The 24569-nt window shown below is 37.3% G+C and overlaps 3 pseudogenes; 2 read left to right on the top strand and 1 right to left on the bottom strand.

The window, feature by feature from the left end:
- Ralbp1-ps4 (ralA binding protein 1, pseudogene 4) overlaps positions 1 to 24328 on the bottom strand; it is a 40481-nt pseudogene extending 16153 nt beyond the window's left edge.
- LOC134486031 (thioredoxin-like protein 4A) lies at positions 15863 to 17134 on the top strand (annotated as a pseudogene).
- Positions 17245 to 19003, top strand: LOC134486038 (N-alpha-acetyltransferase 11-like; annotated as a pseudogene).
- Positions 24329 to 24569: the final 241 nt, after the last annotated feature.

The following is a 24569-nucleotide window of genomic DNA, read 5'->3' as shown; positions in this document are numbered from 1 at the left end:
AAAGGACATGAATAGTATATATTCATTAATCAGTGACACTACACAAAATATACAGAATATCCATGACACTAAAAGTTAAACCATAAGGAAAGCCTAAGTAAGGATGCTTAGCAAAGGGAAATAAATAACCATGGGAGGCAGAGGGAAGGAGAGACATGTGTGAGATTGGAATGGGAAGAGAACCGGTCAGGATCAGGTATGGGAGAGACATGAGAGAGGACAAGGGACCCAAGAGAATGATTGGAAATATACAGCTCTCGGGGTTGGTGGGAACCTCTATAATATCCCAGAGTCATGGGATAGGGGGGTTCCCAAGAGTCAAGGTAGGAGTGAACATGATTGTTGGGGGGAGGGCGGCAATGGGGGGAGGGTGGGGAGGGGAACACCCATAAAGAAGGGGAGGGGGATATTTGCCCGGAAACCAGGAAAGGGAATAACATTCGAAATGTAAATAAGAAATACTCAAGTTAATAAAAAAAATAAAAAAAAACACCCCCCCCAAAAAAAGAGTCAAGGTAGAAAATTTTGCCCAAACACAAAATCACACAGATGTAAAATTTGAAGAGACCACCTTTTTAAATCAGACAGGACACCTGTGGATAGATAGGGACACTAACACACCTACAAAACTTTCAACCTCAAATTGCTCTTGTCTAAAAGAAATTCAGGACAAAAATGGAATAGAGTCTGAAGCAGTGACCAGTAAGTGACAGGCTCAACTTGGGATCCATCCCATTATTAGGCACCAATCCCAAATATTATTACTGATGCAATGTTGTACTTGCAGCCAGTAGCCTAGCATGGCTGTCCTCTGAGAGGCCCTGCAAGCAGCTGACTAAAACAGATATAGATATTACATCTAACCATTGGACTGAGGTCAACAAGCCCTATGAAAAAGTTGGGAGAATTGAAAGAACTGGAAGAATTGGAAACATCATAGAAAGACCAGCAATATCAACCTGGACCCCTGGGAGCTATCAGAGACTGAGTCACCAACTGAAGAGCATTACATGGGCTGTTCAGAGGCCACAGGCACCTATGCACAAGAATGTTTTCTTATCTGGCATTAGTGCCCTTAAATCTGCAGAGACTTATGTCACTAGTATGAAGGTCAACTTTATGGGTTAGAGCTTCAAATTTTCAGTAGCTTTTAAAAGATCAGCTTTGCAAGAATCCTTGGTGATCTCAAATTTTATTTCTTATTCAAACTTTTCTGATAATTTTATTACAATTATTTATTTGTTAATAATCCAGTGAGAAATAAAAGAAGGCAACAAACAGTATAGCTGTAATTAAGTCAGATTGTCTCCAGAAATCAGAATATGATTTCATATTCAGTTGCAGAATTATTGGTCATAGGAGATGTGAACTGAATATTTTGCATGGATTCGGAAAAGGGCTATATTTCTAATATTCATTACAAAACAATCTACATAATTTGGAATAAATAAAAAACTGAAGATTTTAAATTTTAGATTTAAACTTGTATAAATCTGTGTAAGTCATCCACTCACATATATACCTGATCACCATGTTAGACTTGGTGTCTGTGCAGGTCAGATGTGGGAATTAGATCCCCTGAAACTGGAGTTATAGATGGTTGTGAGCTACCATGTGAGTGATGGAATCCCTTGAGATATATAGCTAGGAAGAGTTTCTGTAATGATCACCAAATGACTTTTTTAAATTGTTTTCTCCATAAACAATATGTCTAGAGTTTTATTTTGTTTGCCTTATCAGGAAAATTCTGTTTCTGAAACAGAAAGCACAGAAAAATTCCTGTCATTCTAAGGCTGTTGCTTATGAGGTAATAAATTGTTTCTGAATGCTATATTAGTAATTAATTATGATTTAAATGAATGAAATTATACTTAAGTCATTTTGCTTTAGTTTTATTCAAGTTTAAGACTAAATAATGAGTGGGTTGCGGATTTAGCTCAGTGGTAGAGTGCTTGCCTAGGATGCGCAAGGCCCTGGGTTCAGTCCCCAGCTCCGAAAAAAAAGAACCAAAAAAAAAAAAAGACTAAATAATGAAAATAGTGAGAATTCATCAAACTCAGCTCGTCCCTCCTTAGATTTCCCTGTTATTACTTTGGAGTACTCTTGGAGCTTTCCCAGGGCCAGTACAGAACCACAGTTGGTAATCTTCACTGTTCTGGGAGGCAAAAAGAACCAACCATCACAAATAAACTGACATCAGAGTCTTGAACAGTCTAGCAATTTCCTTTACTTACCATTTCTAGCTCTTTAGCAGGGAAATTATTTAAATCAGTATTAATGATATTTCTTCTGACCACAGGTTTGAGTAAACAGGACTGATTTCAGGAGAAAATCTATGGGTACTTGCCTTTCCTCTTGGAGGGAACCTTGATCTACTGATCCACAATAAAATAAGAAGTTGCATTCAGCCATTACCACTAACCAAGACAAATAGTATTATGAAATTTCTTACATCTGTGCAGACTGTGTGTGGTATATTGAATTGCGACTTAACATGAGCACAGAACCTAGTGTCCACAGAGGCATATACTCATGGTGGCTATGATGAGTTTAGCAAAGTTAACATTCAAAAGATATGATAACTTCGACAAAGTGAACACAAGAATCAAAAACAGAGAGTCTTTGAGGGTGCCTAGAAGTGAAAACAGCCTTTGGCTTTCATTCAGAGATGTCCAGTCTGTGGAGATGAAGGACTGTGTCTATCCTGGAAAATAGGCCTGATGCTGAAAAGAAGTTCTAGAACATAATTACTGCACACAGTGTTATGGATCCATTTGAAATGATCATCTAAATAGAACATTCTGTTGAAATATTGAGCACCCTCCAGGAGTGGCTCTAACTGGAATTATTATTAATTTTATTTTCTTGTAGACTCCTATTTAAAACCAATGTCATTGGCCCATAGAGTTTTTAAGTGTTAAACTAGCAGACAAAAGGCACTCAAGCAGACACACCACCAAATACCCATTTACACCCAAACATACATGGAGAGGTGATAATGAACAGAAAGAGAAAGAGAGTGAGAGAGAGAGGCAGACAGAGGTAGGGGCATAAAGTTAGAGAGGCAGACTGACATGTGGATTCTCATTGTACAAACTCACAGAAAGCGATAGACAGGGATGCATAAACACAGAGAAACACACACACACACACACACACAGTTACAAAGAGATACACATGCACATTTAAAAATAGAAAGAAAATATATACACAGATATTTATGCAGAAAAGACATAGAAATGTAGACTCATTCATTAAAGATTTAATAAAAGTTAAAAATAAATACACTAGAACATGTACACTTACACATCCACACAAGAGAAATAAAAACAAGAAGAAATGGGAAAGACTACAGAATTACATACCAAATAGGCAGTATAGTCTAATTTAAAAAAAAAAAAAGAAAGAAAGAAAAATATTCCCTCTAACATTGGCATCCTTTAAATTAGGTGTGAGCATATGACAAATTAATCACAATTTATTACAGTGCATATGTATTATCTAGTGAAACCACACATACAGCTCAAACCATTGGGCTATGACTTTCATTTCACATAAAACTAGACACGAATTCAAGAAAAAATGTCACTCAAAGGACTATTATTATGTCTTCAATAACTTCTGATTAAAAAGGAGCCATTTGGTTTTAGCAAGATTCCCAAACTCGCGGATTCCTGCCCACAGCAGCTCGCTGCTCCCAAACACCATGGAAGAGAGACCTCACCGCCTGGACAGGTGGGCACTCCTGAGACTGCAGAGTGGAAGATACCACCAACGCTGCTCACCCCTGCCACATCCCTGGCCCAAGAGGAAACTGTAGATGTCCTCTGGGTTCCCTTGGATAAGGGCACACCAGGAGCAGGTCCCCTGTGTCTCAGACACCGCCAGAACCTGAAGGGACCGACCAGATAAACAGTTCTCTGCACCCAAATCCCGTGGGAGGGAGAGCTAAACCTTCAGAGAGGCAGACACGCCTGGGAAACCAGAAGAGACTACACGCTGCCCACATTACTGATTCCAGAGGAAAACAACAAACGCCATCTGGAACCCTGTTGCACTGAAGGTCCCGGAAAGGGCAGCGCAGATCTTCCTGGTTGCTGCCCCCACGGAGACCTCATAAGCAACACCCCACAAGCAAACTTGAGCCTCGGGACCACAGGTAAGACAAACCTTCCTACTCCAAGCGACCTGACTAGTGAACTCAGGACACAGGCCCACAGGAACAGCTGAAGACCTGTAGATAGGAAAAACTACACGCTCGAAAGCAGAACACTCTGTTCCCATAACTGGCTGAAAGAAAACAGGAAAACAGGTCTACAGCACCCCTGACACATAGGCTTATAGGACAGTCTAGCCACTGTCAGAAATAGAAGAACAAAGTAACACTAGAGATAATCTGACGGTGAGAGGCAAATGCAGGAATCCAAGCAACAGAAACCAAGACTACATGGCATCATCGGAGCCCAATTCTCCCACCAAAGCAAACACGGAATATCCAAACACATCAGAAAAGCAAGATCTAGTTTCAAAATCATACTTGATCATGATGCTGGAGGACTTCAAGAAAGAAGTGAAGAACTCCCTTAGAGAAACACAGGAAAACTTAAATAAACAAGTAGAAGCCTACAGAGAGGAATCACAAAAATCCCTGAAAGAATTCCAGGAAAACACAATCAAACAGTTGAAGGAATTAAAAATGCAAATAGAAGCAATCAAGAAAGAACACATGGAAACAACCCTGGATACAGAAAACCAAAAGAAGAGACAAGGAGCCGTAGATACAAGCTTCACCAACAGAATGCAAGAGATAGAAGAGAGAATCTCAAGAGCAGAAGATTCCATAGAAATCATCGACTCAACTGTCAAAGATAATGTAAAGGGGAAAAAGCTACGGGTCCAAAACATAAAGGAAATCCAGGACTCAATGAGAAGATCAAACTTAAGGATAATAGGTATAGAAGAGAGTGAAGACTCCCAGCTCAAAGGACCAGTAAATATCTTCAACAAAATCATAGAAGAAAACTTCCCTAACCTAAAGAAAGAGATACCCATAAGCATACAAGAAGCATACAGAACTCCAAATAGATTGGACCAGAAAAGAAACTCCTCCTGTCACATAATAGTCAAAACACCAAATGCACAAAATAAAGAAAGAATATTAAAAGCAGTAAGGGAAAAAGGTCAAGTAACATATTAAAGGCAGACCTATCAGAATCAAACCAGACTTTTTGCCAGAGACTATGAAAGCCAGAAGATCCTGGACAGGTGTCATACAGACGCTAAGAGAACACAAAAGCCAGCCCAGGTTACTATATCCTGCAAAACTCTCAATTAACATAGATGGAGAAACCAAGATATTCCATGACAAAACCAAATTTACACAATATCTTTCTACAAATCCAGCACTACAAAGGATAATAAATGGCAAAGCCCAACATAAGGAGTCAAGCTACACCCTAGAAGAAGCAAGAAATTAATCGTCTTGGCAACAAAACAAAGAGAAGAAAAGGACACAAACATAACCTCACATCCAAATATGAATATAACAGGAAGCAATAATCACTATTCCTTAATGGCCTCAACTCCCCAATAAAAAGACATAGATTAACAAACTGGATACGCAACAAGGACCCTGCATTCTGCTGCCTACAGGAAACACACCTCAGAGTCAAAGACAGACACTACCTCAGAGTGAAAGACTGGAAAACAACTTTCCAAGCAAATGGTCAGATGAAGCAAGCTGGAGCAGCCATTCTAATATCAAATAAAATCAATTTTCAACTAAAAGTCATCAAAAAAGATAAGGAAGGACACTTCATATTCATCAAAAGAAAAATCCAACAAGATGAACTCTCAATCTGAAATATTTATGCCCCAAAATCAAGGGCACCTACATACGTGAAAGAAACCTTATTAAAGCTCAAAACACACATTGCACCTCACACAATAATAATAGGAGATTTCAACACCCCACTCTCATCAATGGACAGATCATGGAAACAGTAATTAAACAGAGACGTAGACAGACTAAGAGAAGTCATGAACCAAATGGACTTAACACATATTTATAGTATATTCTATCCTAAAGCAAAAGGATATACCTTCTTCTCAGCTCCTCATGGTACTTTCTCCAAAACTGACCATATAATTGGTCAAAAAACGGGCCTCAACAGGTACAGAAAGATGGAAATAATCCCATGCATGCTATCAGACCACCACAGCCTAAAGCTGGTCTTCAATAACAATAAGGGAAGAATGCCCACATATAGGTGGAAATTGAACAATGTTCTACTCAATGATAACCTGATCAAGGAAGAAAGAAAGAAAGAAATTAAAGACTTCTTAGAATTTAATGAAAATGAAGGTACAACATACCCAAACTTATGGGACACAATGAAAGCTGTGCTAAGAGGAAAACTCATAGCTCTGAGGACCTGCAGAAAGAAACAGGAAAGAACATATGTCACCAGCTTGACAGCACACCTTAAAGCTCTAGAACAAAAAGAAGCAAATACACCCAGGAGGAGTAGAAGGCAAGAAATAATCAAACTCAGAGCTGAAATCAACCAAGTAGAAACAAAAAGGACCATATAAAGATTCAACAGAACCAAAAGATGGTTCTTTGAGAAAATCAACAAGATAGATAAACCCTTAGCTAGACTAACGAGAGGACACAGAGAGTATGTCCAAATTAACAAAATCAGAAATGTAAAGGGAGACATAACTACAGATTCAGAGGAAATTCAAAAAATCATCAGATCTTAGTATAAAAACCTATAATCAACAAAACTTGAAAATCTGCAGGAAATGGACAATTTCCTAGACAGATACCAGGTACCGAAGTTAAATCAGGAATAGATAAACCAGTTAAAGAACTCCATAACTCCTAAGGAAATAGAAGCAGTCATTAAAGGTCTTCCAACCAAAAAGAGTCAAGGTCCAGACGGGTTCAGTGCAGAATTCTATCAGACCTTCATAGAAGACCTCATACCAATACTATCCAAACTATTCCACAAAATTGAAACAGATGGAGCACTACCGAATTCCTTCTATGAATTCACAATTACTCTTATACCTAAACCACACAAAGACCCAACAAAGAAAGAGAACTTCAGACCAATTTCCCATATAAATATCGATGCAAAAATACTCAATAAAATTCTGGCAAACTGAATCCAAGAGCACATCAAAACAATCATCCACCATGATCAAGTAGGCTTCATCCCAGGCATGCAGGGATGGGTTAATATATGGAAAACCATCAACATGATCCATTATATAAACAAACTGAAAGAACAAAACCACATGATCATTTCTTTGATGCTGAGAAAGCATTTGACAAAATTCAACACCCCTTCATGATAAAAGTCCTGGAAAGAATAGGAATTCAAGGCCCATACCTAAACATAGTAAAGGCCATATACAGCAAACCAGTTGCTAACATTAAACTAAATGGAGAGAAACTTGAAGCAATCCCACTAAAATCAGGGACTAGACTAGGCTGCCCACTCTCTCCCTACTTATTCAATATAGTTCTTGAAGTTCTAGCCAGAGCAATCAGACAACAAAAGGAGGTCAAGGGAATACAGATCGGAAAAGAAGAAGTCAAAATATCACTATTTGCAGATGATAGTATATTTAAGTGATCCGAAAGTTCCACCAGAGAACTACAAAAGCTGATGAACAACTTCAGCAAAGTGGCTGGGTATAAATTAACTCAAATGGATCAGTAGCATTCCTCTACACAAACAAGAAACAAGCCAAGAAAGAAATTAGGGAAACGACACTCTTCATAATAGACCCAAATAATATAAAGTACCTCGGTGTGACTTTAACCAAGCAAGTAAAAGATCTGTACAATAAGAACTTCAAGACTCTGAAGAAAGAAATTGAAGAAGACCTCAGAAGATGGAAAGATCTCCCATGCTCATGGATTGGCAGGATTAATATAGTAAAAATGGCCATTTTACCAAAAGCACTCTACAGATTCAATGCAATCCCCATCAAAATACCAATCCATTTCTTCAAAGGGTTAGACAGAACAATTTGCACATTCATCTGGAATAACAAAAAACCCACGAAAGCTAAAAATATCCTCAACCATAAAAGGACTTCAGGGGGAATCACTATCCCTGAACTCAAGCAGTATTACAGAGCAATAGTGATAAAAACTGCATGGTTTTGGTACAGAGACAGACAGAAAGACCAATGGAACAGAATTGAAGACCCAGAAATGAACCCACACACCTATGGTCACTTGATTTTTGACAAAGGAGCCAAAACCATCCAATGGAAAAAAGATAGCATTTTCAGCAAATGGTGCTGGTTCAACTGGAGGTCAACATGTAGAAGAATGCACATCGATCCATGCTTATCATCCTGTACAAAGTTTAAGTCCAAGTGGATCAAGGACCTCCACATCAAACCAGATACACTCAAACTAATAGAAGAAAAACTAGGGCAGCATCTCGAACAAATGGGCACTGGAAAAAATGTCCTGAACAAAACACCAATGGCTTATGCTCTAAGATCAAGAATTGAAAAAAGGTATCTCATAAAACTGCAAAGTTTCTGTAAGGCAAAGGACACTGTGGTTAGGACAAAACGGCAACCAACAGATTGGGAAAAGATCTTTACCAATCCTACAACAGATAGAGGCCTTATATCCAAAATAGATGAAGAACTCAAGAAGTTAGACCACAGGGAGACAAATAACCCTATTAAAAATGGGGTTCAGAGGTAAACAAAGAATTCACAGCTGAGGAATGTTGAATGGCTGAGAAACACCCAAAGAAATGTTCAACATCTTTAGTCATAAGGGAAATGCAAATCAAAACAACCCTGAGATTTTACCTCAAACCAGTGAGAATGGCTAAGATCAAAAACTCATGTGACAGCAAATGCTGGTGAGGATGTGGAGAAAGAGGAACACTCTGCCATTGTTGTTGGGATTGCAGACTGGTACAACCATTCTGGAAATCAGTCTGGAGATTCCTCAGATAATTGGACATTGAACTACCTGAGGACCCAGCTATACCTCTCTTGGGCATATACCCAAAAATGTCCCTACATATAACAAAGACACATGCTCCACTATGTTCATAGCAGCCTTGTTTATAATAGCCAGAAGCTGGAAAGAACCCAGATGCCCTTCAACAGAGGAATGGATAGAGAAAATGTGGTACATCTACGCAATGGAATATTACTCAGCTATCAAAACAATGACTTTATGAAATTCATAGGCAAATGGTTGGAACTGGAAAATATCATCCTGAGTGAGATAACCCAATCACAGTAAAACACACAGCGTATGCACTCACTGATAAGTGGATATTAGCCCAAATGCTTGAAATACCCTAGATGCCTAGAACACATGAAACTCAAGACGGATGATCAAAATGTGAATGCTTCACTTCTTCTTTAAAAGAGGAACAAGAATAACCTTGGGAGGGTATAGGGAGGCAAAGTTTAGAATAGAGGCAGAAGGAACACCCATTCAGAGCCTGCCCCACATGTGGCCTATACATATTCAGTCACCCAATTAGACAAGATGGATGAAGCAAAGAAATGCAGGCAGACAGGATCCGGATGTAGATCTCTCATGAGAGACACTGCCAGAATACAGCAAATACAGAGGCGAATGCCAGCAGCAAACCACTGAACTGAGAACAGGGCCCCCGTTGAAGGAATCAGAGAAAGACCTGGAAAGCTTGAAGGGGCTCGAGACCCCATATGAACAACAATGCCAAGCAACCAGAGCTTCTAGGGACTAAGCCACTACCTAAAGACTATACATGGACTAACCCTGGACTCTGACCTCATAGGTAGCATTGAATATCCTAGTAAGATCACCAGTGGAAGGGGAAGCCTTGGGTCCTGCTAAGACTGAACCCCCAGTGAACTAGACTTTTGGGGGGAGGGCAGCAATGGGGGGAGGGTGGGGAGGGGACCACCCAATTGGAAGGGGAGGGGGAGGGGGATGTTTGTCTGGAAACCGGGAAAGGGAATAACACTCGAAATGTATATAAGAAATACTCAAGTTAATAAAAAAAAAAGATAGGAAGAAATTTATACCTAACAAATAAAATAAAAAAGGAGCCATTTGTAAAATATGATTTGTAAATGTATCATGATCAAATTTCATCTGTATTTACACATTTCCACATATGTGAATCTCAAAAGCAAAATTCAATTTTAACTCAAAATAGATTGAAAGTAACTTACATGCTTTCTTATCACTGGTAGTAACTTGCTGATTATGTCATTCACCATATCAAAGTTTGTTGCTGTTACATACAGAGGCTACAGAATGCACAGAGAGAAAAATGCTATAAAATAACCTGAAAGCTCATGAATACAAAATTAATATGATCTAATCATTATTTACAATTTATAATCTGTAAGAACTCCTCTAATGTAGAACTCATTTTCTTCCCATAGGCTAAGTCTGGAAGACACTCAGTCTAACATATTTATATTAGAATTTAGTTCTTGGGTATTGAAAAATCAAACATAACTGTAACAGGTTGTGTATGATAAAGGGTGATTGAGAAGCCATGGGTGCTAGAGCTCAGCATCCTGATTTCTCTTTCATTATGGCAGAACGTAGTCAGGGAGGTCACTTAAAAAGAGAGCAGAGACGTTTGCTTCCTCTCCAACTGGACTTCCATCATTACAGCCTTACTTCCATGTGCTTCATATGCACAGTTCTAGGAAAATGAGGTTGGGAAGCAGCACAATTATTTTTATAAAAATTAAAATTAGTGAGCATATCATATCAGGGTTTGTAAATACTTAGATGGCATACAGATATAGAGTGTTGAATTCTTTTATGGTGATAGATCTAGGTATCCAAAATGAATATATTAGAAACAAGACCCCATTTCTTAACACTCCCAGGAAAAAACAAGGTACTTGTACTATTAGCTCTCTACTGCCTCTCACATTTAGAATCTGCTCCAGAGACCAAGGAAGACAGCAGCAAGAATATAGCATGAAATCAAAGCACAGTAATCGGACAAGAAACCACTGATGTACTGGAAATCTAATAAATAACCAGACAGTGAGTACATAAGTATATTTTTATGAAGTTAGTATCTATATTATCAGTTATCTTTGATGAGGATTGTAAGTATCTAAGAAACAGTCCCTTAAATGAGAAACACAGCACATGTGCTCTCTCCCTATCCATAACAACCATGAACCCAAACCTAAGAAAACCACTTCACAAGCCATCTCTTTTACAAAGGTTTCATTCATTATTTTTTAATTTTTACTTTTTATTAATCAACTGCTATGCATAATCTATTACTTTGAAAATAATATGAGTGAGTGTGTCTGTGTCTGTGGTGTGTTTGCATGTGTGTGTGAGTGTGTGTGTGTATGTGTGCGTGTGTGTGTGTTTGTGTGTATGTTTGAGTGCTTTTGATGATTCATCCAATGTCCCGCGCTACGTTTCGCCAGCAGGAACGACGCGGCACACACAGGATCCTACTACAGAAAAGCTTTAATGCGTCTTGAGAGGGAGAGCATAAGCTTACAATGTGGAGACGCCGAGTGAGGAATAACCGTCCCTTATATAGGAAACTATCCTCGCCTAGGACGTGTCACTCTCTGACTGGTCGCTGCCAATTATGCCAGATGACGTACCAAAACGTACGTGTCCCTTTGAGTAGGGAAGTTACCAGGCGCCTGCGTATTGCCCTTTTTACTAGGTACGTTCTGCCGGATGCCGGTGCCATCTTGTAATGGAGTTTGTGAGGACAGCTCCTCACATATGTGAGGACAGCTCCTCGGACAGCTCCTCACAATCCAAGACCCCAATGTTACATGTCAGCTTAGTAGAATTTTATGAAAAGGACAACTTACACTAACTGACTTTGTATCTTCTTATGCAGAGGCTAACAATTATGCAAAAGCATCTTAGAATATGAAAAAAAAAACAGCTCTGATCTTGTGGTTGGAATGTAACAAGAAAGGAACAAATTTAAGGTTTTGTTCAGAATGCAAAATTAATTACCTATGGGTGAAAATATAGATCAGGGCTCAGAAATCATACATGCCAGAAGGAAATAATCACCTGCAAGTTTCCTTATTACACCAATATGGCACATTGAAATATGTACATATATTCATAAACCACATACTCATAGGAACACACATACACACACACACACACACACACACACACACACAGAGAGACAGACACACACACACACAGAGACAGACACACACACGGTAAGCATAGAACATTTAATGAAAAATAAAGCTTCTGATATTTTGATGAATGTCTGAAAACATTCGTATAATATTAAGACAACAAAGTTTTATTATAAAGAATTCTGCACATGAGATAGAGTAATAATTCACATGGGACTTTAATTCACATTACTGTAAACATTTTGTTTTCAGAGCATTAGAAACATATTAATGTCTAATTAATAGTTGCAAAGATGTGTACATCTCTTTCTGATGGTGATTTTGTTTGTAAAGCAGATTTCAAGACAAAGAGACTTTTTAAATAAAATATTTCTACAAATAACATTTTCAAAGCATGAAAACTAAAATGGAACTGGTAGTTTTATTATATATGCTAAAATATTTCTTGACTCATGATGAACCACAGAAAGGTAAACAATTCTTAAGAGAGAATATCAACCTTAGGATAGTTCACATGCTCCTTCTATGAGGAATAAAATGTTTTAATTTTTCAAAGACAAATAAAAAAATGTTTAATGTAAATATATTTGCCTATATCTTCAGATAGAAATAATAACTGTAAATATTGAAATTACATATTAATAGACTAAATGTGCAACAGTGAGGTGATACTATCACTAACAAGGTATAAATTTTAAAACAGATTACTAAAATCATGGAGGCATGTAGTCAAATGCTGTCCCCCAGCCATGGCATAAGCATTGACTCATGAGGACAGTGCAGTTGTTTTCTATACAGTGGTAAGACCAAAAGTCAATATTTTATACATTGGTAATTAGTAAAGTCAAGAAAAGAAAAGAACATGAATATAGGGAAAGGTTTCGGGATATCTTGTGATTGTGCAGGTGATTTGGCATTTCTATACTTACATGAAATTATCAAATAAAGATAATTCTAAAATCATCTGCATCTATCTATTTTAAAATATAAGCAGTGTCTGAGAGATCTACATTCAATCTTAAGAATAAAGAAAAAACAAAAATTAGGTGGAAAAATCCTAATATAAAAATAGGATTAAAACATTTTCCTAATTTATCCATAGAAAAACTTTACAGGTTTATCTTAAGTGTAATGAAATACATTGATGATTCAAAGAATTTTCAAACGATAAAAGAAAAGGCTAAAGTATAAACAAAAAAATCAATAAAAACTACTAAAAATTGATATATATATATATAAAATATATATATGAAGAATTATTTCTGAATACTGACTAGAGAATATGAAGAAAGAAAATAAGGGAAGATATCTAAGAAAGGTAGAAGAATGTTTTGATGATCTGATAATATCTCTTCAAAGACAAAAAGGATATAAACATATAACATGAATAAAAGTTACAATTGTCTATTACCAATCTTCTGAACTACATGAAAGGTTTTTAATAATTATGGTAGGATAAAATATTAAAGCACTAGAGTCATGGGAGAGAATTAGTAAAAATGTTCATGTTAAAGCAAATGGATCTAAGTCACAAAAGTGTACAACGCTTAGCATTTGCCCCAGCTAAAGTCAAACAACAGAGGCATGAGAACATTTCCCTATGGGACGTTCTGCTCTTCTGCTCTTCTCTGTCCTGAGGACACATATGGTTCAGCCAAGCTAATGAGTGTTCCCTGATTTATGTCACTGACTCAAAATCTATTTTATACTATTTTTAGTTACTGTTTTGTGTAACGTGGACCTGGTATGAGTAACAAATTGCTTGGTGATCTAAAATATCTTCATTATAGTGCCCTTTGTAAGTCTAGTGCAGTGTCCACAGTGACATGTTAGAACACTGACTCTAGGTGTACCCATTAGCATTTATGAAAGGCAGAGAGGTGGTGATCCCTGAGTCACAGTCTATTCTGCTTTACAGTAGGAAATGTCTTCAATGCTCTACATGTTACATAGTAGTTAAATTTTTGATCTGCACTAAACCCAATACTGGAAAGTGAACAATAATATAAGCCTGAGAAAAATAGACAATTATTCAATAGATATTTATGTTTATCTCAATGATAGAACTACTGTATAGTATTGTGAGGTTGTGAGTTTTATCCTAAACACCATACACAAAGATGAACACACACACACACACACACACACACACACACACACACACACACACACACCACTGTTAAATTTGTAAAGGTAATTTCTGAACAGAAGACACATGCAAAGATACCCTCATGACTAGATTATGCTAATAAACATGAGGATGAAAGCCATGACTTTGTAGCTGGAATTCAGAGGAAGGTATAAGGATGCATAGTAAGAGACTTAGAGAAAGAGCACAGAATGGAGATGAAGAGCTAATATATCATTGAACACTTAGGAATGGAGATAAAGAGCTAATATATCATTGAACACTTAGGTATGGAGTGTTATGGTTATAACACTTAGGTATATCAATAATGCTTTATGATAATATAAAATAAAAATTGCTTACTAGACATAAATATTTTAAAATGAATAAGGAATAGAGGAAACAACACACAGTTAAGATATAAGCAATAAGGACTCAGGAGGGGGCAGTTTAATTGTACTAATAATACTCCACTTGGAAATATATGCTGTTGGAAATATTTGGTTCAATTTTCAGTGATATAACAAAAAGTATTTCCTCTTTTTGGATCTCTAGTACATGAATCAGTCTTGTTTCATGTTGCTCTCTACACATCACATATGAGAGTCCTATGTCTGCATTGACTACAGATATAATTTAATATAATTTAATGTAAAATAATTTAATTAGTTCCACACAATACTGTCTAAATTCTCTCCCTCAGTCTCTCTGTCCCTCTGTCCCTCTCTCCCTCTGTCCTGCTCTCCCCATCCATGCTCTTCTTATGTCTCCATCTTCCATTACTTTACAAACTGTCTCTCTCCTAGTCATGAACATGGAATATTAGTTTTGGTTTTGTATTCACATACAGTGTCACAGCCTGCAATGTTCTCAGTGAATATCTGCATGGGAAGTTGCATTTTGTTGTGTTTCTTGGCTTCACGAATGGATCTGTGAAATGCAACAAAAATATATAATACAGCAAGATTAATTAGGAGCATATTTCAAGCTAATCCCTGTCAATATTTTTTCAGAATCATCTTAGCTTTCAATATAAGAAAATAAGTTCAGCAATATTCATTATTTGACTGGTGAATACTCAAAAAATGTTTCAGAAACAGATATAGTCAGGTAATAACACATTGACCTAAGTAGTATAGCCAGTCCTCAAAATGATGTGCCTGAAACAGACAGAAGAATAGAAATTTGCTTGACCTCAAAGGAGGAAGCAGCAGATGGTTGGAATGTGTATGATAGAGTGACATCTACTTAGTGGAACTTAAAATAAGACTTGAGAGTACTGTTTACTCTAATACGAAGAGGAAATAATAAATGCAGAACTTCCACCAAATTAAATAAAATAAGGAATGGACAAGAGAATGCAAAGCATTTTCCATTGACCATCTAATTAACAACTGATTTCGAGACAGATTATCAAATGTGTATATATATATATACATATATATCAAAGCACATACTACCATTCCTATATCACCAAGGAATTAAAATATTAACAAAAGTAAAATATCTTTGTAGAAAGAAATACCACCAAATGGTCTGTTCCATGGAACTGTGAAATTGAAAAATATTAGAGTCATGATAAATGGTAAGATTTTTAAGGTTATTATGCATAAAAATATCTTATGTCTGTGGTCATCAATTATGGTATAGGTATATTTGGCAGTCTCTACACGATTCCACCTCTAACTGACCTAATTTTTGTACTGCCGTGCTGTCATGTGACACTTTACCATCCCTAAATATAATATTTCTCATATTTGATAAGAGAGAAACCCTAAGTATTAAATAACAAACTTTTGAGATTTTACCAGAGGAATAGAAAACATTCAGAGAACAAAAGGTGATCTTCTCTTTGTCAGAGTCTATGACAAATGCTTTTCCATGTAAAGAGCAAAGTCACAGAGCCTAGAATGCTCATAAAACTTGTTTTTGTGTTATTTGAGTCAACTGTGTGATGACACTAAGAATTTGGATAGAAGAATGAAAAGAGCCCAAATATGGAGTATGCATGAACTTTTCATGTGGAAAAAAATTTGAATTTTGGTGTATGTTTGATTAGAGCAGAAGGCACACGCTACACAATCCCTGTGATTCCATCAACTACACTCAATATAATATCAATATGCCATGAGCACATCTTCTCATGAAAGATTAGAATGCAAATTTGAAATTTTCCTGAACTCTGAAAATTATACCTGACTCTGATGGTCTAATGACACCAGTCCTTTTTAATTGACTATAAAAACCAGTGATATTCTTCTGCAGAGACATTCAAATACTTGAGTATTGCATGAGTAACTTTTCATCATTCAATTAAATACTAATTTTTAAGAAAATGTGGGAGTATATAAAGTATTTTTCAAATTTAATTATACTACACAATATTATTGGGAAGAGATAGATCTGTGTACTTTTAAGACACAGATAAAATCAGATCATTTTGGGAAGAAGAATGTCTAGGATAAATAAGACCTTGTCTTGTTCACATTCTTCTAGGACAATGCACCTCTGTCCTGCCCCATGGATCTTGTGGAGTCTTGAACATCGAAGATCAAAACATAAAGCACACTGGTGCTTTGCCCATTGGTCCGGCCCTGTGGGCTCACACGAGGTTAGAGGTAGCTCGCGAGGTCATGCTGTGCAAGCGCGTCCAAAGTGTTGTACATGCTTCCGCATCTACACAATGGCTGGTAGGTAGACCGGCCAATCCTTTCAGAGGAGGACTGTGTGGTCATCATTTACTTTGGACACGACTAGGACCCCACTTGCATGAAGATATACAAAGTTCTGTACAGCATCGCCGAAACGAAATGGAAAATAGTGAGAGATCTTCCTCATCTCGTATGAGTTCCGTTTGGATAACCCAGGTGTCTTAAAGCAAATGATTCTGGTGTCGCTTGTGCTCTGTGGCCTCCTCTCTGATTCTCCCGAGTCTGATAGGCTTTTCTGCCGCCAATATGAGCATCTGCTGGGCTCGGCCATATGACCTGACAAACATACAGCACTGCAACCTGCTCTGCCTGCCCGAGAACTACCAGATGAAGTACTACTATCATGGCCTCTCGTGGCCCAGCTCTCCTACATTGCTGAGGATGAGGTTGGGAAGATTGTGGGTTATGTTCTGGCCAAAATGGAAGAGGATCCTGATAGCATCCCTCATGGACACATCACCCCACTGGCTGTGAAGCGCTGCCACCTAAGCTTTGGCCTGGCCAAGAAGCTAATGGACCAGGCCTCCCAGGCCATGATAGAGGACTTCAGTGCAAAGTATGTCTCCCTGAATGCCAGGAAGAGCAACTGAGCAGCCTTGCACCTCTGTTCCAGCACCCTGAACTTCCAGGTTAGTGAGGTGGAGCCCAAGTACTATGCAGATGGCGAAGATGCATATGCTCTGAAGCGAGATCTCTCACAGATGGCAGATGAGCTGAGAAGGCAACTGGAGCTGAAGAAAGGCAGATATGTCGTTTTTGGTTCCAAGGAGAATCAGGGTAGCACACTTCCTGGTTCCGAAGAGGCCTATCAGCGGGACAACCTGGCTAGAGGTGACAGTGGCAGTAATGGCAAAGATAGCACTGATGTCCAAGACAGCCTGCAGACCTTGGGGTCCGCCTCTTAGGACCTGCTTGAGCACAACAGGTCCTCGTATTTTAGTCATATTGTTCTTGGGAACCTTGTTCTGCAGTCCTGTGACGCAAATGGCTCTCCTTTTGATGCTTAGCAACCTTCTGCATAACCTGTGTGATCATGGAGGCACACCTGGACACAGAACCTGTTGTGCGGGAGTCAAGGAGGCCTGAGGACTGCCAGGCAGCGCCTTTCTTGGCTTCTTCATGCTGCCATCAGATTCTGTTCAGTGCTGTACTGGTTCTGTATATCCTGCAGGTTTCCATACCCTAGAATGCTAAACAGGAAGTGGGGACAACTTGAGAATACCCCAGCGTCCTGCATTTGCCAGTGTTTATCTGGGTTTCCCTTGGAGTAGAACCATCAAGCTAGTCCTCATGCCCTCTCCCTTGTGGGAAGTTATCCGCTCTTGCTTTCTGGGGAACTGCCTGGCCTTGCCCTCCCTCCTTTTGAAGAAGAATGCTCTCTTTCTTCGTGGGAGACGATGATAGGTTCTGGACTAATATGGGAGCAGAATTTGTAGATCTTAAGGAAATGACAAGCAGAAATTAAACTGCAATCTCTAACCTGAACAAATAAAAATATAAGGAGAAGAAAAAACCCAAACAAACAACAAAACAAAAAAACAAAAACAAAACAAAAAACCGTAAAGCACCTACGTACATGTGGAAATGGATATAATGAAGAGTATAGAAAAATCTAGGATCATGATAGAAGGCGGAAAGTTGAGTTGGCATCCTGTATACAATTAGACTAAAATTGACTCTATTTTTGCAAACATTTTGGGATGATGAAAGCATTTGGTGAAAGGAGTTACTAGATAGATACACACTCTTCAATGGTCACCAATAACCATAGCCTGATTTTTGTTTTCTAATTGGAGAATATTAGAATGAATATACTCATTCACTGGGAAGTGAATTACACTCCATTAATTTGACCCACAATTTCTGAAGTTATCATCTTGTGATCACAGGTCCGAACTCTAGGTCTTACCGAAAGGTGGCAACAACATGTCCCATCGGCCAGTATAGGTAAATGGACTTGGAAGCAGCAGTGTTGTCTGATCTGAATGCGTCCACTTCATCACCAATCCACAGGGTAGCCAATGGAATGACATGTTTTATCTTAAATTTCTTATTTCTATAAAGAGAATCAAATATCTGTTAGTTTAATTTGCATTGTAGTTGGTGTTGTGGTAAAACCAAGTTCTTCCTGCCCCAGAGCAAAAAAGGACACATCCATTGCTAAATCTAAGCACAGCGGCACTTACAGAAAGCCACCTGTATCAATAATTCTTACCTGGATTTAGTTAACGAGTAACTATTTTGCTTTGTTTTTTTTCCCATAATACACAAAGGAAATTATTTCAAGATTTTTTATTTTAATTAATTACATGGAAAAATCTTTCCAGAATATAAACAAAAATATTGTTTGACTTAGTAAAATTTTCTGTTGTCTATCTCCCTGTACTAAAATATTCAATAACCTCATTCTAGTAGCTCCTGTAGAAAACCCGCAAATTATATATCACACAAGTAACCAAAAAGGCAATCATTTTTTCCAATAATTTAGCCAAATAATTAGAATAATGTCTTCCTATCAAGCATTCTGGTATTATTAGAAGTGTTTTTAAGAAACAATAATCTTTGAAGCATAAATTTTATCCTTTTGTCATTCTTTTTCTGAGTAATTTGCTCTTTGAGAATTCTACATTAAAATACAATGCATTTGATGATTGTTTTTGTCACTTTCTCCTTCCATTCTATCTCCTGACAGATCTCCTCCCCACACTCATGATTTTTTTTGCATTTTTAAATGATGGATGGTGCATTTGCTGTGTAAACCTAGGTATTGAACTTTCCTTCTGATACTCGTGTGCTAATATGTGGCTAGATAACTGAAGATAATGACTCCCTCTCAAATTCAGGGGACAGAATATCACAAGAATAAATCATGGTTCAAAAATCCTGTATATAAACCTTTAATATTTAAAACATGGGAAGACTAATTGCACTACAAAGAAAGATTCCTCATATAATCTAATGTAACATACTATAGTTAAAATACAAGCCATCGTGCAACATGTACTTCAAGATATACATACACACATGTCTCAATAATGAGATATTTATATTTACATTTTATATTCACCATTTAAACATATGTATAAAATTTCCAAGAAATGTTTGAACCTGAAACTTCTAATTCCAATGTCTGATAAGAGATAATCTTCCTTGAAAATGGAAATAACAATAATCACTCCTTATAAACTTGATAAACTTCTTTCCATAATGTGAATGAGAATCTAAAAATAGTTTTAATTACAATTGCAACATGACAGAAGCGATCATATGTACTGCCTTTAAGAAACCAACCATTTCCGTTTCCTTTATTCTCAGCACAAACTTAGGTTTACTTCCTTCCATCAACTACACTTATATGGCAAATGATCAGTTTATTTCTTTTTACATTTCTGATGAGTTGATTACTATCTTTTAATATAAAATGTGAAGATTTCCCACTGTGGAAAGAAAAGGAGCTCTGTACCAAAAAAAAAAAAAAAAAAAAAAAAAAAAAAAAAAAAAAAAAAAAAACAAGAAAGATGGACAGATTGACAGACACCCAGTCCATTCTTTTATTTTCAGCCTGCCTCAGACACTAATTACCATTTTCTGTGAAGGAGCTTACATGACTGATCAGGGTTGCAAGAAAAACATACCCAGTTGGTGTATTTATAATGTATAGAAGAACTCTCACCTGAATATTTTATTTTTCTCACAATCTGTGAAATGGATCTTCTGGAAAATGATTCACTGATGATCAGAAAATTTAACCCCTGCCCCCCCAAAAAATGGAATAGACTATTTTATTGATGTCTGTCTGATAAATTTATGTACTTATGAGAACACCACTTAAGATATTTACTTGATAGTATCAATACCAGCATCACATATTCTAGAAGGCTGTGATCATAAGTAGTGGAGATTATACATGATGTGGTCCCAGAAAACATCTCTATGGCCATACATTCTAATATAACCAAGTACACAGTTTCATTCAATCACAACAGTTTTCTCTAGTGTCTGCAGAATCACCAAGCAAGACTTAGTGCCAGCAGTTTCCCTTGATAGTGGAGAGATAGAAGCTGCTTCCTATCTCTTCATGCTAATCTGGAAGCTATGAGGTCAGGAGGTTTACATGTGTAGCTCCTTATGACCAACAATCTTGCTTCTGTAATCTATTTGTAAACACCAAGCAAGAAGGCTCCTGCTTATCAGGAGTTTAATATTTTATTTAGAGAAATGTGTCACTAAATGTGTTCACAGGGCTCTCATTACCAGTTGTAATACTCCTAAGTTAGTTTTTAAAAAATGCTAGAAATGTGGGCACATGCCTGCATAACTGTCTCCTTGGTAGCTTGTCGCTAATCTTTCACCAGATTCAAACAGCAGAGTGGTAACTTAATTAATTAATTTTTTAAATGTGCCTAAAGAATGTGTCAAAACAAATTGAGAAATATATAGGAGTAGTCCAGTAAGCATCAACCCTACTCAAAGAAGTATATGCCACTAAGGAAACTTGAGAGTAAGAGAAATCTCCCCTAGGATTGTCAATTAGATTGCCTATCTAATACCAAATACACATTCCTGAAAACACAAATACAAGCAATATTATACTGACTGAGTAGGTTATATTTAAGTACTTAGAAACTGTACCATGAATATCTATTATATATGTGTATCTTATGTTAGCTTACATACAAAATAATGAGTAAGAATGAGTAATAAAAAAACCCCAGAAAGCCATGATTTCAAAAGAGAACAAGGAGGGGTATATGGAAGGATGTGGAAGGACATGGAAGAGGAAAAAGAAGGAGAATGTAAAGTAATTATAATCTCAAAAATAAAGGAAGTTATACACAGTTTTGTACCTTAAGGTCTTTCCACTGAGTAGCCTCTTATAGTAAGGAAAGCATGATGCATATACTTACAGTTTACTGGATACCACCAAAATGTCATTGAACAAGGTCAGATATCGTTTCTTTCTTTTCTAGCCTCTTCGGATAACCGCAGCACCTTGACAAACCATGGTTCGATTTTCTTCTCCTACATCTTCCTCCTTAGTCGTGTCCATATGGAGAAAAAAAAATTCTCCTGATGCAGAGCTCCACCTAGAGAACAAGTGTTCAGTGGATAAGTTAAAAACCAATGTTCATACTGTAGTTCAAAGGGCGAACAGAGTTAAAATGCAGACTCAGTTTTCCAAGCATGATTCTGTTGAGCTATAGACAGCTTTAAAATGTAACAGAAACTATGTCATGGATGAAGGGAACTATTGGGAATGTATTGAAGAAGTAGGATCTTTTCAGAAGTGGGACCCTTTTCAGAAGTGTCATGGGAATAGTTTGAAGAAGTGTAGTTGGTAGGATATAGAACAATGGTTCTCAAACTCTAAATGCTACAACACTTTAATGCAGTTCCTAAACTTGCAGTGATACCCTCCAATAAAATTATTGCATTGCTACTTTATAATTGATTTTTTGAAACTTTGATAAATCCTAATGTAGATATATATTATGTCACATATCAGATATGATACTCTGAGAAAATGCTATAACTAAACCTTTGTGAGCTAACATTGTAGATTGTTTCGCCCACCCTGACCAGCAAGGAAGACGCAACACCGCCGGATTTTTCTCAACAGCCTTTATTGTAGGAACACCTAATTGCTGATATGGGGGCCCCGAGGAACAAAGGCACTTGCCTTAAATACAAGACAGACAGTGGCTGTAAACTTGTCCTCTGGGGATTGGTGCAGTATGAGATACCTTATTAGCATGCATATCACCCTGGCCTTGTAAATGCCAGAGGAAGGCCAGGGACACGGCTATAATGGTTGTATACCACAAACGACCACTAGATGTCAGTGCCATCTTTAGCCGCTCCCAACAGTAGATGTGTTGAAAATAATCAGGTTATCTCAATTGCCATCTCAATCCAGTTCAAGATACAAGAAAGAAAGATTCCTGATAGTTACAAACAAAAAAACCAGCAAGAACAATAAAAGGAAAAATGAAAAATACAAGCATTCATCAAAAAATTTGTGAAATTGGTCTTGTCTAGCAAAGGTGGACATTTCCCCTGACTTTGGCAAAAGGGACATATGGCTCTCCATTGACTTGTTCATATTAGGATATCAATTTCCATTCTGACCTTCTTTATTCTTGAAGGGGGTAATCATACTTGGTATAAATTTAAAATCCCACATCTAGGTTACAGACATTTTCCAACACCTCATCCCCTTCTTCACTATACTAACTCCTAACATGTGCTATAATCCCCTTCCTCTCTTTGTGAGTCCTTTTCCGTGACCAAGCTATCTCCATTCTCTCTTCTGATAGTCTTCCTTGTCTTTTCCCAGACTTGGTCAAGCCTGTTTCTGTTTTCTATATTCTGGTTTTTCGTGTGCCTCTGAACATTTTTCTCTCTTATTCATAATAAAATTGTTCCCTATAATAAGGGAGTGGCTTCTGTTTTGGTGGTTTCTTTATTGTGCCCTGCTCTTTCTGTTTGGATATTTAAAATATATAGTTACTCAAGTGACTATAATTCATCCCACAATATATGTTACATCTTTCAAAGAATATGTACAGAAATGTCATAGCTTTCACTTAGAAAGGACTTAAGACTCTCATGAATCAAAAGGAGAACAGACAATAGTTGCCATCACACACATCAAGCAGTATTGTAAAGATATGTTTAAAAAATAGTAATACCTCAGCTTCATGAACAAAATTTTAAGTTAATGACCATGTCATGAAAGTTGTGCATGTCTCATCTGAGTCAGTGTTAAATTCTGAGCATTAGATTCCAAAGGGCACAATGTGTGTTGGAAACAATAACAATTTCTTAAAAACCAGAGAATTCTTAGATTGTGCGTTAGATTTACCAGTTTCTTAAAATAAAAATCTACAGCCAGGGGGGGAAAGTAATTGGATTGAGCATAAAATAATCCTCACTTCTAACTTGTACAGTTTTTAAAACTTTACAGAAATTATTCTCCTGTGTAGCACAAAATATACCCCTCTCCATGTGATAACTTTGTTTCTGTAGAAGATTGGTACTGAATATTGCTACAATGATTACCCTATCAAGAAACCACTGATGAGTTGAGTTATCTCATATGATCTTGAATAATCAAGACAAAACACTTCATGATACCATAAGTCTATCATGAGAATCAAATTATATAAATATATACCTTTTTAGTAGAGCCTGCGATGAAGAACTTATCAAACAATGTGAAATTTTCGTTTGCCTTCCTGCCTCTAGACACCAAACTGGTGACTACAGTGGCTAGAAAACTACTGAAGTCTGAGGATTCTGTAGTTGTCAGGCTGAAGGACTATTGTGATGTGAATATTCTAAGGCACATGTCATCTGGCAAAGTGACACGTGCATTTCATTTACTCTCCTTGTGGCTTTAAAACATAATTTTTGTACACAGGTGGAACCACAAGTGTTTGTATTGAATAACATTTTCACAACTATAAATATACATATAGATGTAGATATACCCTATGATATAGATGAGATAGAAGACAGATACATGGATGGATGGATAGATAGATAGATAGAGAGGGATGGATGGACGG

This window comes from Rattus norvegicus, chromosome 3, assembly GCF_036323735.1.
Source record: "Rattus norvegicus strain BN/NHsdMcwi chromosome 3, GRCr8, whole genome shotgun sequence".
Lineage (NCBI taxonomy): Eukaryota > Metazoa > Chordata > Mammalia > Rodentia > Muridae > Rattus > Rattus norvegicus.
The sequence above is the reverse complement of the archived record's forward strand: the minus strand, read 5'-3'. Positions and strand labels throughout refer to the sequence as shown.